Source organism: Ochotona princeps, chromosome Y (genome assembly GCF_030435755.1).
Source record: "Ochotona princeps isolate mOchPri1 chromosome Y, mOchPri1.hap1, whole genome shotgun sequence".
In the NCBI taxonomy this organism is placed as follows: Eukaryota; Metazoa; Chordata; class Mammalia; order Lagomorpha; family Ochotonidae; genus Ochotona; species Ochotona princeps.
The window spans coordinates 13361597-13374926 of record NC_080866.1 but is presented as its reverse complement, the minus strand read 5'-3'; positions in this window follow the sequence as shown (position 1 = coordinate 13374926).

The window sequence follows — 13330 nt, the reverse complement described above, 5'->3', positions numbered from 1 at the left end:
CCCTGCACTGGCTGGCATAAATTACAATCACATCTGAGGTGACCCAGGAGAGGTTTCTTTAATCCCTCCCCCAAGACTGGACCACTGGGCTCAAAACTCCAAACTTAGGGAAAACCACAATATGTGTAGATTTAGCAATGTGTATTGCATGAATGCATGTGTGCACCTCAGGCCCCGGAGGTAGAAGAAGCACCCTTCTTGGACTCCATGATGAAAATGTGCAGAACCATCCTTCCAGAATGGGAGGGGTGTCTGGTCCAGTCTGAGTCCCATGGTGGAGAGCCTGTGTTTGCACTCTGGCAACCAATGCTTACTCCAGGTCTGGGAAGCTATGTGAGGGTGAAACACAGGTGCCAGTACCTACATCAGTGTTCACCTGGGTGAATGTCCTAGCAGGCAAGGTGGAAGCCTGGGGCTAGCAACATAGGAGCTCAGGCACAAGAAGTCTTCATCACCAAGTATTTGTTTAACCAACAGTCCCACTCAAAACCAGCCCTCCAGCTTAGAGCCACCAGTGAGAGAATGGTGTCCTCTGAGTCCCTCCAAATGCCTGCCTCTGAGCTGACCTCCATAGCAGTGGCCTCCCTAGCAGCCACAAGGAATAGAAGGGGTTCATACAGGCAGGCTGTGCCTCAGCTTTCCACCCACAAATTGATAATAATCATAATACTTACTAAAATATGAGGGTGATTCTAGAAATTCATGGAAAATGGAAGCAACTGATATGGGCTCAAAAACAATTCAACTTCACAAATTATATCTCATGAGATGTATTTTTCACCATCATTTTAAAGACAGCCTTCTTTTGTTTTCCCATTACCTCGCTGAAATGACTTGTTGTTAACGTTGTGTATCTTCATTAATGGTGGAACGTAGCTCGGCATACTAATTCTGGGTTAGAATGAGAGAGGAAATGCCGGTGCCGGCGCCTACAGCACCAAGTCCCTACAGAACAGGAATGGTAATGATAATGATATCCTCATGGTTTGAATGTGAAAGGGAAGTTGGATTGGATTCCCACAGTTGGAAAAACTCTTCAGAGGCATAATAGGACAATCGAGGAACTAACTGAACTAAGATGCAAAATTGTGTATGAAATGAAAAACCTGATAGGAAAGGCAAGGTGTGAGGGCATTGGTGTAGGCCCACCAAGCATTGCTGGGGGGAAGAAGATATTGAGAATGGGCTGCTGGAATAATGGTGGAATTACACAAATAAGAGAAGGAGTATGAATGGGGATCTATGGTAGGTAGTCAAGCAGAGACCTAAACCAACAACCTGGGTTAAAGACATACCAGACTAATCATTCTTGGTCCACCTGCATGAGGAGGAAGAGTTGGAATAGTAAATAACATCAATTAAGGCAATACCTTCATAAAATGGGGTTCGGGTATTTGTGCAAAAATCAACAGTCATTCGTAAATTCAGGTGAAGAGTCATTAACTGTTAAGCTGGTTTGGTTAATCAAGGTCAAAATAAGATTGTCAGGGCAGGGAAATTAAGACATAAAGGAGGAGATGGTCAGGGAGGCAGGGAGCAGAAATGATAGAAAATCATAGAGGTTGAGGGTTTGGGGAAGGAATGGGAAGTCAGAGAAGAGGTCGGGGTAAAGGAGGCTTATATGCAATAACATTATTTGGTCCAATATTGGCGAGATATTTGGCATTAACAGGTTCTTTTAACAATTTGCTAGAAAATAATATGCCCGTATCTGTCCCTGACTGGTACAATTTAAGGCCGCACTCATGGCCCCTCATCCAAGTCTCTTCTTGGTCAGCATGCACTTTAAGGGTGAACCGGATTTCTAAAGGGATACACCAACCTTTTGTGTCAGGATGATTAGGGTGGCATGCAGTGGTGTCATCATAATAGGAGGGAAGGAAGGTGAAGCCATAGACTGCTGTTGTAGTTGGGTGGCTGAAATTGAGTTTGAGTGTAATCAGGTCTTTGTTTTCTGAATCTCGAATCTAGCAAGCAATGCCTGTAGTTTCACATCTCCAAAAGGCACAGAAATAATCAGCGGATCCTCTGAATTCATGAAGGAGATGATGATCACGGCGGCTTCCAGGGCACACATAAAAATCAGTGGTTTGGGGCCTGGTGGCATGGCCTACCAGCTAAAGTCCTCGCCTTGAACACCCTGGGATCCCATATGAGCGCCAATTCTAATCCCTGCAGCCCCGCTTCCTGTCCAGCTCCCTGCTTGTGGCCTGGAAAAGCAGTCGAGGATGGCCCAAAGCTTTGGGACCCTGCACCCACATGGGAGACCCGGAAGAGGTTCCTGGTTCCTGGCTTTGGATCGGCGCGCACAAGCCGTTGCGGCTCACTTGGGGAGTGAATCATTGGATGGAAGATCTTCCTCTCTTTCTCTCCTCCTCTCTGTATATCCTACTTTGTAATAAAATGAATTTGTCTTTAAAAAAGCAGTGGCTTGGAGAAGAACACATTGTTGAGTATCAGCACATCCTGGATCATAGGATTGATCAGGCAGTTCAGGTGCTAAAGAAAGTCCAAGGAGAGTATTAAGTTCCCAATGGTTGGCAGCCCCAAGTGCAAGCATACATAAGTTCAGGGTGAGGACTTTTGGCCACCATACATGAGGGGTGACCCCAGTTTTGACCAAATGACAGCATGTCGCTCTGACAGCATGACCCAAGTGTAATTTCATGGTTGGTGTGGATTATGGAGTTGTGGTCCAAGGCCGATAGCAGTCATCTATGCCAATTGGGTCTGAATCCACAGGACCCAGAGGTTGCAAAGGATCACCATCAACTGCGGTCATAGGTGCAGCAGCTTCTGGAAAAGAAGGAGAAGAAGAGGTCTCAGAGCGGGAGTTGGCATCCTTTCTGGACGGTGGTGAGTTAATGGCTCTAAAGGCCACTCTGGTATCCAGCGTGGTTCTGCATTTTCACTGTCATACACGCAGGCGGAGCCTCATCCCCAGATAAGCACTGGGTCTGGTTCTTTCCATGCTCCTGTGAGGGGATCTTTCCACATGGCTAAGGCATATGAATCCTGGGTTGCGGAATGACAATGTCAATCAGCTGCAGATCAATTATTATAATCTAGGTTTAAGAAGTCTGTAATAAAAATGGCATGATTCAATCTATTCCTGGGAGTAGGTGTCATAGATAAATCTGTGAAGAGTTCTAACTTCTTAAGCATATTTTTTAAGGTCTGATGTGTCCTTTCAATAATTCCTTGTCCTTCTGGGTTATAAGAAATGCCAGTAATATGTTTAAATTTTAGTTGTGAGCAGAATTGTCAGAATTTAGCTCCTGTATATCCTGGGCCATTATCAGTTTAAATGCTGTTAGGTTTGCCCATAACTGACATGCTTTGTAGCATGTGGGTGATGACATCTTTGGAAGCTTCTCCAGTTAGTGCTGTAGCATTAATAAATCCACTCTAGGTATCCACTGTTACATGGACATATTTGAGTCTGCCAAAGGATGGAAAATGTGTGACATCCATTTGCCATCTATCATTTGGGATTAAGCCTCAGGGGGTAACTCCTAAATGAGGGTCTGGAGAAAACTGAGCACAGGAGTTACAACTTTTGGCAATTTCTCTAGCCTGTTCTCTAGTGATCTTGAACATCTGGTGATGTGTGAGCACATTCAAGTGATGTAAGGCATGTGCTCGGTGGGCTTCAGACACAGAAGGATCTAGAGTTAGGAGAACTAGCTGTGTGGCAGCATGGGCTTGGGCATTGCCTTTAGCCAAGGGTCCCTTGAGTCCTGTATAGGCTCTCAAATGCCCAATAAAAAAAGGGATCTCTTCTTTTTCTAATTAAGGATTGTATCTGAACAAAAAGCTGAAATGCTGGAGGTGGCCTTCATATATGGAACTGTCTCTAACAAAGAAATGGAGTGGGCTATATAAGCACTATCTGTATACAAATTAAAAGCGACTGTTGGAAAACTTTAAAAACCTGAAGCACAGCAAACAATTCAAGTAATTGAGCAGACACGTAAAGGGATTTTATTGGGAAAGATTGGCCTTGAATGATGTAAGCAGCTGTTCCACTTGAGGAACCATCTGTAAAAATTGCAATTCTTCCTTTCAGGGGTATGAGAGGTAACTTTGAGGAAAACAAAGGAATGATTTCTCATAATTGCATTAAAGGGTCATTTGGATAATGATTATGACACCGGCAAAGGATGCACAGCCAACACCCCAATCATTATTAACTTGAAGTAGCCAGTCAACTTGTTCCGAGGTATAAGGCACAATTATAATATCCAGATCTTTCCCAAAATATTGTACAGCTAATTTTCCTGCTTTTAAAATTAAGGCGGCTATGAGGGAAAAGTAGATGGCTAGGACTTTGGCTGGTTTTGACTGTAGGGGCAACCACAATAGGGGGTGTCCTGAAGGGGACTTATTCATTCCTTTTTGCCAGAAAACTCCTAAAGGGGCAATGCTGTGGCACACACAATAAAACTTAAGGGAAGAAGGGGATCATACAGGAAAATAACTTGGGAAGAAATGGCATCATTTATTGTCTTAATAGACTCTCTCACTGCTGATGTAAGGGTGAGAGATGAAAAGGGATGAGGGGCTCCAATTAATGAGTTATGAAGGAGGAAAAGAGTTTCAGGTGCAATCCTTAAATACGGCCTTAAAAATTGCAAATTGCCTAAAAGGGATTGAAAATCATGGAGGGTTTTTAGGGCAAACAAATCAAGACCAATTTTGGGTGTATTAATTTTTCCGCAATATAATTGATATCTGAAAAAATTATGAGGGTCTTCGACCTGAGCTTTTTCAGGTGCTATCAATAATCCATAGCTCTGAAGAACATGCAGCACCTGTTAAAAGCAGGAAAAGGTGGCCGCCTCGGTGGGCGCTGCAATCAAGATATCATCCACATAATGCAGAATAAAAATTCCAGGCCACTTATTTCTTACAGGTTTAAGGATTTGAGCAACATATTTTTGGGTTAGGGTAGGGCTGTTTGTGCCTCAAGGAAGGACTCACCACTGATGGTGGTCCATGGGTCCCTGAAAATTTATCTGAGGGAGGCTAAAGGCAAAATGTAGGCAATCATCTGGATGCAAGTGGGTGCTAGAAAAACAATCCTTAGGTTCAATAACTATCTTGAATAAATTACTGAATATTGTTAAGGGGCTGGGAGGCCAGGTTGCAAGGCTCCTATAGGTACCATGGCTTTATTAGCCATTCTTAAATCTTGTAATAATCTCCACTTTCCAGATTTTTTCTTAATGATGTAGAGGACCATTGTGAAACCATTTTGTGCCCTGGCCTATATAGAGTTATTATAGTTTAAGAAAGTTAAAAATAGGTTAAGTTTAAGTAGGATATTTAAGTAGAATAAGATAATTATTGTTGAGCCTTGTGGTTTTGTGGTTATCGTTGCCTAGGTGATTCTCTGGGTAGGGTAGCTCAATTCTTTTCACCCTGCCAAGGTTCCTGTCTGCCCACCACAAGGCATCCTGCCCTGTCTGATTCTGAAAAAAAAATATATCCTGTCGTGCCTCTGTCAAAGTATCCGCTCTGCCGACTATAAAGCTGGCCTAAGAAAAAGTAACATTTGCCACTTGATCAGAATCCTGTCTTGTGGTCATTCTTTCTGTGCCTCTTGTCCCCATCTCCCATCCCTTAGGTTTTGGCCCCTGTTGAAGTCCTGTGGGTTGGGACAACTGACGCCCAATGTGGGACGAGATTCCTGAGGATTGGGAGACGTCATTGGTCACTAGAAGAACAACGTTGTCTACAGAGTGCCATCTCCATCCGAGAGGCATGAGGTGCAGCTCAGCCTGCGACTTTACCTCTTCGTTGCGCTGGATCACGTTGTGTGACCAACACCAGGCACAGTGAGTAATGGGACAAGCAAACAGTAAGCAGAAGATCTTTCTCCAGGGGATTAAAGATTCCCTCAAGGCACAGAGGATTTGGGTGAAAGAGAAACAGTTGAGAAACTTCTTTGATTTTGTGATTGGTTTATGTCCATGGTTCCCAAAAGAAGGTTCTATCAGTGAAAATCAGTGGTGGTGTGTTGGCCACAACCTAGAGATTTTTTATAAAGCTTGGGGTCCAGAAAATAATTTGATTTACAATTTGATTTATGGTATTTTTAGAGTTAGTGAAGATCAACCAGAACTGAAGAATCTGGTTCATGAAACAGAGAAGATGCTTGAAGCAGTCTCTAGACCACAGTTGGCTCAAAATCCGGTGCTCTGTCTCCTCCCCCAGACCCTGCATTGCATCCACCCTCTAGATTGTCATACAAGGCAGGGAGTGTTACAGAACAAGATTCCCCCATTGACCCAACACCATCCCCCTTACTCCCATTCCAAAAATTTATCCACTTTTAAAGATTGAGGGAGATGAGACCCTTAACCCAACTGATGCCACTGCATTAGAAGAAGAAATTGCGGCATATTATGCAGATGAGGAAACCATTTTACCGTCTGCTCCACCTTTACGTGAAGGTCTGTCTCTTCTTTTCTTACCCCCACATTATACAACTCTCCCCAGAGCAAAGATTGTTTCAAAGAAATCCCTCATTGCAATAGATACAGGCCATAATAATGAGCACTTCAAAACCCTCATTCAGCACAAGGAAGAGAAGGTTCAATTATTATTGAGACTAAAAGAGCTAGATTTAAAATTATCCACCCTTAAAAATTTGAATAATCAGGAGAAAATTACAGAGGAGGCTAAATCATCATCAGTCTTAGCATTCCTGATTTCATTACACAGTGGCCCTCAAATTCCTGAAACACCTGCAGCCACCTCCGAACATAATACCTCTGGAGGCGAGGAAGAGGAAAGCCCTGTGATTCTAGCAGCATAGGTGTTAATGAAGGAGTCCAGCTTAATCCAAATGTGCAATATGTGCCATTCGATTTAAAAAGCATTGAGAAAATAAAAGCTGCTGTCACCACTTATGGGCCTACTGCATCCTTTACTCTAGGGCTCTTAGAGAGTGCTATAGCAACCTGGTTAACACCTAATGAGTGGCAACAATTGGCTAAAGCTGCTCTTGAAGGAGGAGACTATATGCTATGGAAATCATAATTTATTGATATGGCTAAATCAATGGTTCACAGAAATTTAGCTCAACCTGAGTCACACCATTGAAGTGCTGATAAAATATTAGGAAACGCACCTCATGACACCTTGGAGGCACAATCACAATTTCCTACTGGATTGCTTGCACAAACTCGCAAAGGTGACTAGGAGCATGGAAAAAGTTGCCCCCTAAAGGCACTCCCACCAATACCTTAACTAAGATAGTACAGAGGATTGAGGAACCATATAGTTCCTTCGTCAGTAGGCTGACAGAAGTGGCAGAAAGACTTTTTGGCACTACTGATCCTGACAACCCATTTATAAAACAATTGGCTGTTGAAAATGCAAATCCTGCATGTCAGGATATCCTAAAACACCATCATAAAGAGCCTCTCTCCACCTATATATGTAGCTGCACTAATGTTCATGGCCCTAGCCATTCCTTTGGGTTAGCTGTTGGATTGGTGTTACAAAAGGCAGGAATAGGGCAAAAAACCCTTGTTTTTCTCATAAAAAGCCTGATCATTTTTCTAAGGATTGCTCCCTAAAAAATAATCCCCAATTCTCAGTCCCCATACAATATCCCCAGAATGGTAGGCTACCCCCTCCATCCTTGTGTTCTTGCTGCCACCATGGTCAACACTGGAAGAATGAGTGTAGATCAAACACAGATGTTCAAGGACAACCTTTGTCACCCAAGGGGCAGGGAAACTTCCCTCAGGGGCAGCCTCGGGCCCCTGTGATGCTGGCTCCTGGGGTATATGGGCCGGCCCTGGCTCCAAGACAAACTCTGTCTCAGAATTATGGAGGAACACACCCACCAACCCAGGCTTGGACATCTGTCCCTCCTCCGACACAGTATTAACCCCTGAGAATGGGTCCCAAATTCTCTCAACCAGAGTTTTTGGCCCCCTACCAGATAATACCTTTGGATTAATATTGGGCCGAGCATCAGCTATTCACAAAGGATTATTTGTTTTTCCCAGTGTAGTCAATGGCGGCGCACATGGAGAGATTTCTCTGTTAGCCAAAAACCAAGAGGGAGTGCATCATATCATAAAAGGACAAAAAATTGCCCAACATGTAATTTTACCTTTGTTTGATTCTGGCAATTGATATGTGCAGAATATTTCCCCTAATGAAGAAATAGGCATCTCTGAGGTTTTTTGGATGAAGCAAATTTCGTCATCCTGGCCTACCCTTAAATTAAAATTTGATGGAAAAGTTTATGAAGGCCTCTTAGATTCAGGAGCAAATATCACTGTAATATCCTCCAAATATTGGTCAAAGTCATGATCCGTCATTGATTTCCTAACTAATCTGCAAGGCATAGGACAATCAACCTACCCCAGACAGAGTTCAAAAATCTTAACAGGGGAAGATAGTGAAGGCAATAAGGGACAAGTTCAGCCCTTTATTGTCACAGGATTGCCTCTCAATCTGTGGGGACGCGATATCCTTTCACAAATGAATGTCATCATGTGTTTCCCTAGTTCTATTGTAGCTAAGCAAATATTATCTCAAGGATTTCTGCCTGGCCAAGGTCTAGGAAAAAATTCTCAAGGCAGGACTCAACCTCTTACAGTTATACCTAAAGTGGATAGATTTGGATTAGGATATTCACCACCTTTTTAGCAATGGCCACTGCTCCTTCTGCACCCTGTTCAGAAATACCTCATCTACATGCTGAGAAAATACAATGAAAAACATCCACTCCTGTTTGGGTAGATCAGTGGCTTTTGCCCACCGAAAAACTTGTGGCAGCTACAGAGCTAGTGCAGAAGCTCTTGCTTCTAGGGCATGTTGTTCCCTACTTGTCACCGTGGAATACACACATCTTTGTTATTAAAAAGAAGTAGGGAAATGGAGGCTTCTCCAAGATCTCAGAGCCATAAATAAGGTCATCCATCCCATGACAGCTCTCCAACCAGGACTCCCTACTCCTTCAGTCATCCCTGCAGGATATCATAAAATAATTATAGATTTAAAAGGTTGCTTTTTTACCATTCCCATATATCCTTCGGGTATTGATCATTTTGCCTTTAGCATACCGCAGACAAATTTTAAAGGTCCCATGCAGAGGTTTCAATGGACAGTCCTACGCCAAGTTATGGCAAATAGCCCAACCCTAGCACAGAATTTTATTAATAGGGCTGTTGATCCCATCTGGGGCAAATGGCCTCAAGCCTATATTTTGCATTATATGGATGATCTTCTCTTGGCCTGCCCTACCAAAGCGGTGACCTTTTCCTGCCTTTAAGATCTTAAACAATCCCTACAGGTATATGGGCTTGATATAGTTCCTGATAAAATTCAGTTAGAAGATCCATTCCAATATTTAGGCCTAGAATTAAAAGACTCTCAAATATTGACCCCCAAAATTAAAATAAGCCTTTCTACCCCAATTACCCTTCCTTCTATGCAACAATTTTTAGGAAATTTACAATTTTCATGCCCCTATTATTGTCTTTCTCCAGATGTTTTAAAACCCCTGCCCCAATCTTCTTATACGTAGCTCTCATCCCCTTTCCCCTCGTGAGTTGATCCCTGAAGCATCTAAAACCTTGCCAGATTTTGAACAAGCCATAATCAAACAGGCTATTTTTCAATAGTCTAAAATTGTCACCCTTTATTTTATTGTGTGTGCTACCCCCAATCATTCAGTTGGAGTTATTTGGCAGCCTGATCCAGATAAAACTCCAAAAGGGCATCTTCTTATGTGGATCTTGCTCTCATTATCTTCCAATAAAGTGATTGTTACTATCCCCAATTAATAGCCAAAATTTTAATGAAAGGACTCAGGTAATTAAGCCATAAGTTGGATGTGAGCCTGATTATATAATTATTCCCTATAATTTTGAACAGTTGCAATTTCTTTTTCAAATCTCTGAAGATTGGGCAGTTGCTTGTTTATCCTATTCCGGAGAGATAGATAATCATTATCAAAATGATCCCTTATTGGCCTTTGCCCGTTATCATTTAAGAGTTTACCCTCAGAAGGATGGCTGACCACAGAGAGCTGGTGTAGGGTGGAGTAGGGAAAGAAGGGAACCGATCTAGCAGAGAAACAGGCCGGGAAACATAAAATTGTAGGGAGAAGAGCGGGAAGGTCACTGGAGTTCACTAAAGCAAGAAGATCTACACAGTGTGAAAGAACAGCTGCAAAAAGTGGGAAAGAAAATACAGCATACTGCGAGAAACTTGGTGAGTCACGATGCCAAGCAGGGGGAAGACGGCTGAGTCTCAACCATCCCAGGGAAAACAGAGGCGGCTGGAGGGCAGGAGGCCCGAGAGGAGGCTACTGGACTGATCATAGGGGGAATCATCCCCTGCAGAAGTGGAGGACTAGCAGGGGAGATTTCCCAGAAGCGTGCCTTCCAACTGCTCAGCAGCTTTGAGAGAGTGCAGAGGCAACTGGAGCGGTGCTATGGGACCGGGGCTCAGAAATCCCCATATCAGCTCTGAACAGTGGACTAGCTGCTAGAGAATCCAGTGGATCCTATTGCTGGGCTCAGCTTGAGCTCCAGAGGATGGGCAACACTCGGCAGAACCTTATGACCTGGGCAGAAGAGCAAACTAGTAGGGGCACGGCTGCGTGCCCCTCACAGCTCTGTGCCTCTCAGGGCTGTGCTTCCACCCTTGAGAAAGTGCAACTGAGAAAGTAGCTGGTGGCTCAGGCAGAATCCCCTGCCGGGCTCAGCTGGAGAGGCCAAACCAGAGCTGGCTCAGCAGAATCAACCAGACAGGTTCTCCCAGCAGGGGTCCGCTCAGAAAATCCTGCCTGCCTGGTGGCGGGAGGCGGTGTTGCACCTATCAGCAGAGCAGCACTTCTGAGTGGGAATTCAGGAGAGCAGACTTCGGCGCTCAGGCCTGCAGAAATTTCCAACCCAGCCCGGGGTTGGGGATTTCAAGCTTCGAGCAGCAGAGGCCTCTGCTGTGCTAACTTCAAGCCCTGAAGGAGAATCTTGGCTCGGCACTGAGGCAGAAACCCCCGCTGTGCTAGGCTTGTGACCCAGAGCAAAGGTGCTGCTTGGCAGTGAATCTCAGTGGGGCAACGCCTTGGAATGGGAGCTGCTACTGGGGGGCCAAGCACTAAGGATGGCCCACAAAGCCTCCTGACCCAGCTCGGGGCTGTGATCTACACACCCTGAACAGCAAGTAGCTGGTGACTCAGGCAGTACACTCTGCCGGGCTCAGCCGGAGACCCCAAACCAGAGCCAGCTCAGTAGAATCAACCAGACAGGTTCTCCCAGCAGGGGTCCGTTCAGAAAAGTCTGCCTGCCCGGTGGCGGGAGGCGGTGCTGCACCTCTCAGCGGAGCAGCACTTCTGAGTGCGAATTCAGGAGAGCAGAGTTCGGCACTGAGGCCCGCAGAAATTTTCAACCCAGCCCGGAGTTGGGGATCTCAAGCTTCGAGCAGCACAGGCCCTTGCAGTGTTAACCTCAAGCCCTTAAGGAGTGTATCAGCTCGGCACTGAGGCAGAAGTCCTCAGTGGGGTAATGCCTTTGAGAGGGAGCCACAGGGGAAGGGGCCTGGCACTAGGGCTGGCTCACAAAGCCTCCTGACCCAGCTCAGGGCTGCAGATTACACACTCTGAGCAGCAAGCAGCTGATGACTCAGGCAGCACCCCCTGCTCTACTCAGCTGGAGCCTCAGAGGCGGTGGTGCACGTAGGACAACTCCTAACCAACTAGCTGCAATGGAGCCAGGTGGCAGAAATATAAACCCAGGCACAAACGAAGCAACCCAACAACAACCCCACCATCACCTGCTGTCCCCAATAGAGTAAGAAATATAACGCTTATGCCAGCACCCCCTACAGCAGCAGCTAGATCACACCTCCTACAGATTACAGCACTGAGGGCAACGGTTGTGGACAAACAAGTAGGACGCTAAAATCCCAAAACAACAAGATGCAAAAACACAATGAGGAGAAGTATCAGAAAAGCAATGACCCAGAAGAAAGATGAAGCACTCTCTCTCAATACAACCAAAAACTAATCTCAATATCTGAGATGCAAGATGAAGACATAGAGGAAATGCCAGATAAGGACTTTAAGAAACTAGTGATGAAATTCATCAGAGACAGTGAGAAGCGTTGGGAAGAGTCCAAGGTATTCGAAAACCATGTCACTGCAGAAATAAACCAAGTCAAAAAGGGAATCCTCGATATAGAGCACAAAATTGAAAGCCTAACCAACAGAATGAACACAGCAGAGGATAGAATATCAGAATTGAAAGACATTCAGAATGAAAGGCAGCAGCTCATCAAACAGTTGGAGACAAATCTAGAGAAAGCCAATAGGTCCATACAGGAAACGAAAGACAACCTCGAAAAATCAAATATTAGAATAATAGGCCTTCCCAAAGGAGTGGAAAAGGAGACAGGCTTGCAACGGGTGCTCAATGAGATAATACAGGAGAACTTCCAGAACATTGGAAATATAAATCCAGCACAAATCCAGGAAGAACAAAGAACCCCCAACAGATTCAATCCAAACAGATCGTCACCCAGACATGTGGTCCTCAAGCTACCTTCAAGTGAATACAAGGAAACTATTCTAAGACAAGTAAGAAAAAAGGATAAGATTACTTTCAGAGGAAGGCAAATCAGAATCACAGCCAACCTCTCAGAAGAAACGCTCCAAGTAAGGAAAAATGGGGTAAAACCTATCAAATCCTGAAACAAAACAACTGCCAACCAAGAATAATGTACACAGCAAAGCTCTCATTTGTATTTGAGAATGAAATCAAATACTTCAACAGTAAAGAGAAACTCGAAGAATACATCAATAAAAAACCGGCTCTGGAAAATCTCCTCAGGAAGGTGCTAAACCCAGAAAGAAAAAATGAAAACCAAAATCAAAGATGGCAAATGCGAAGACCTCCCTACTAAAATCCATGCAAGAAAGTCAACCAATCAGAAACTCTAATAGTCGCAAATACACACTTGCACACTTACACACACTCATGGCAGCTCCAAATCACACCCTTTCAATATTGTCTCTAAACACAAATGGCCTAAACTCACCAATCAAAAGGCATAGATTAACCAAATGGATCATCAAATAGCACCCAACAATCTGTTGCCTACAAGAGACACATCTAACCAGAAAAGCCTCTAAGAAATTGAAAGTGAAGGGATGGAAAAAGACATTTCTCTCCAATGGACGAAGAAAAAAGGCTGGCGTAGCTGTCCTAATCTCAGATGACCTAGACTTCAAGCTGACAGACATCAAAAAGGACAGAGAAGGACATTATATATTGGTGAAGAGATTGATCCACCAGGG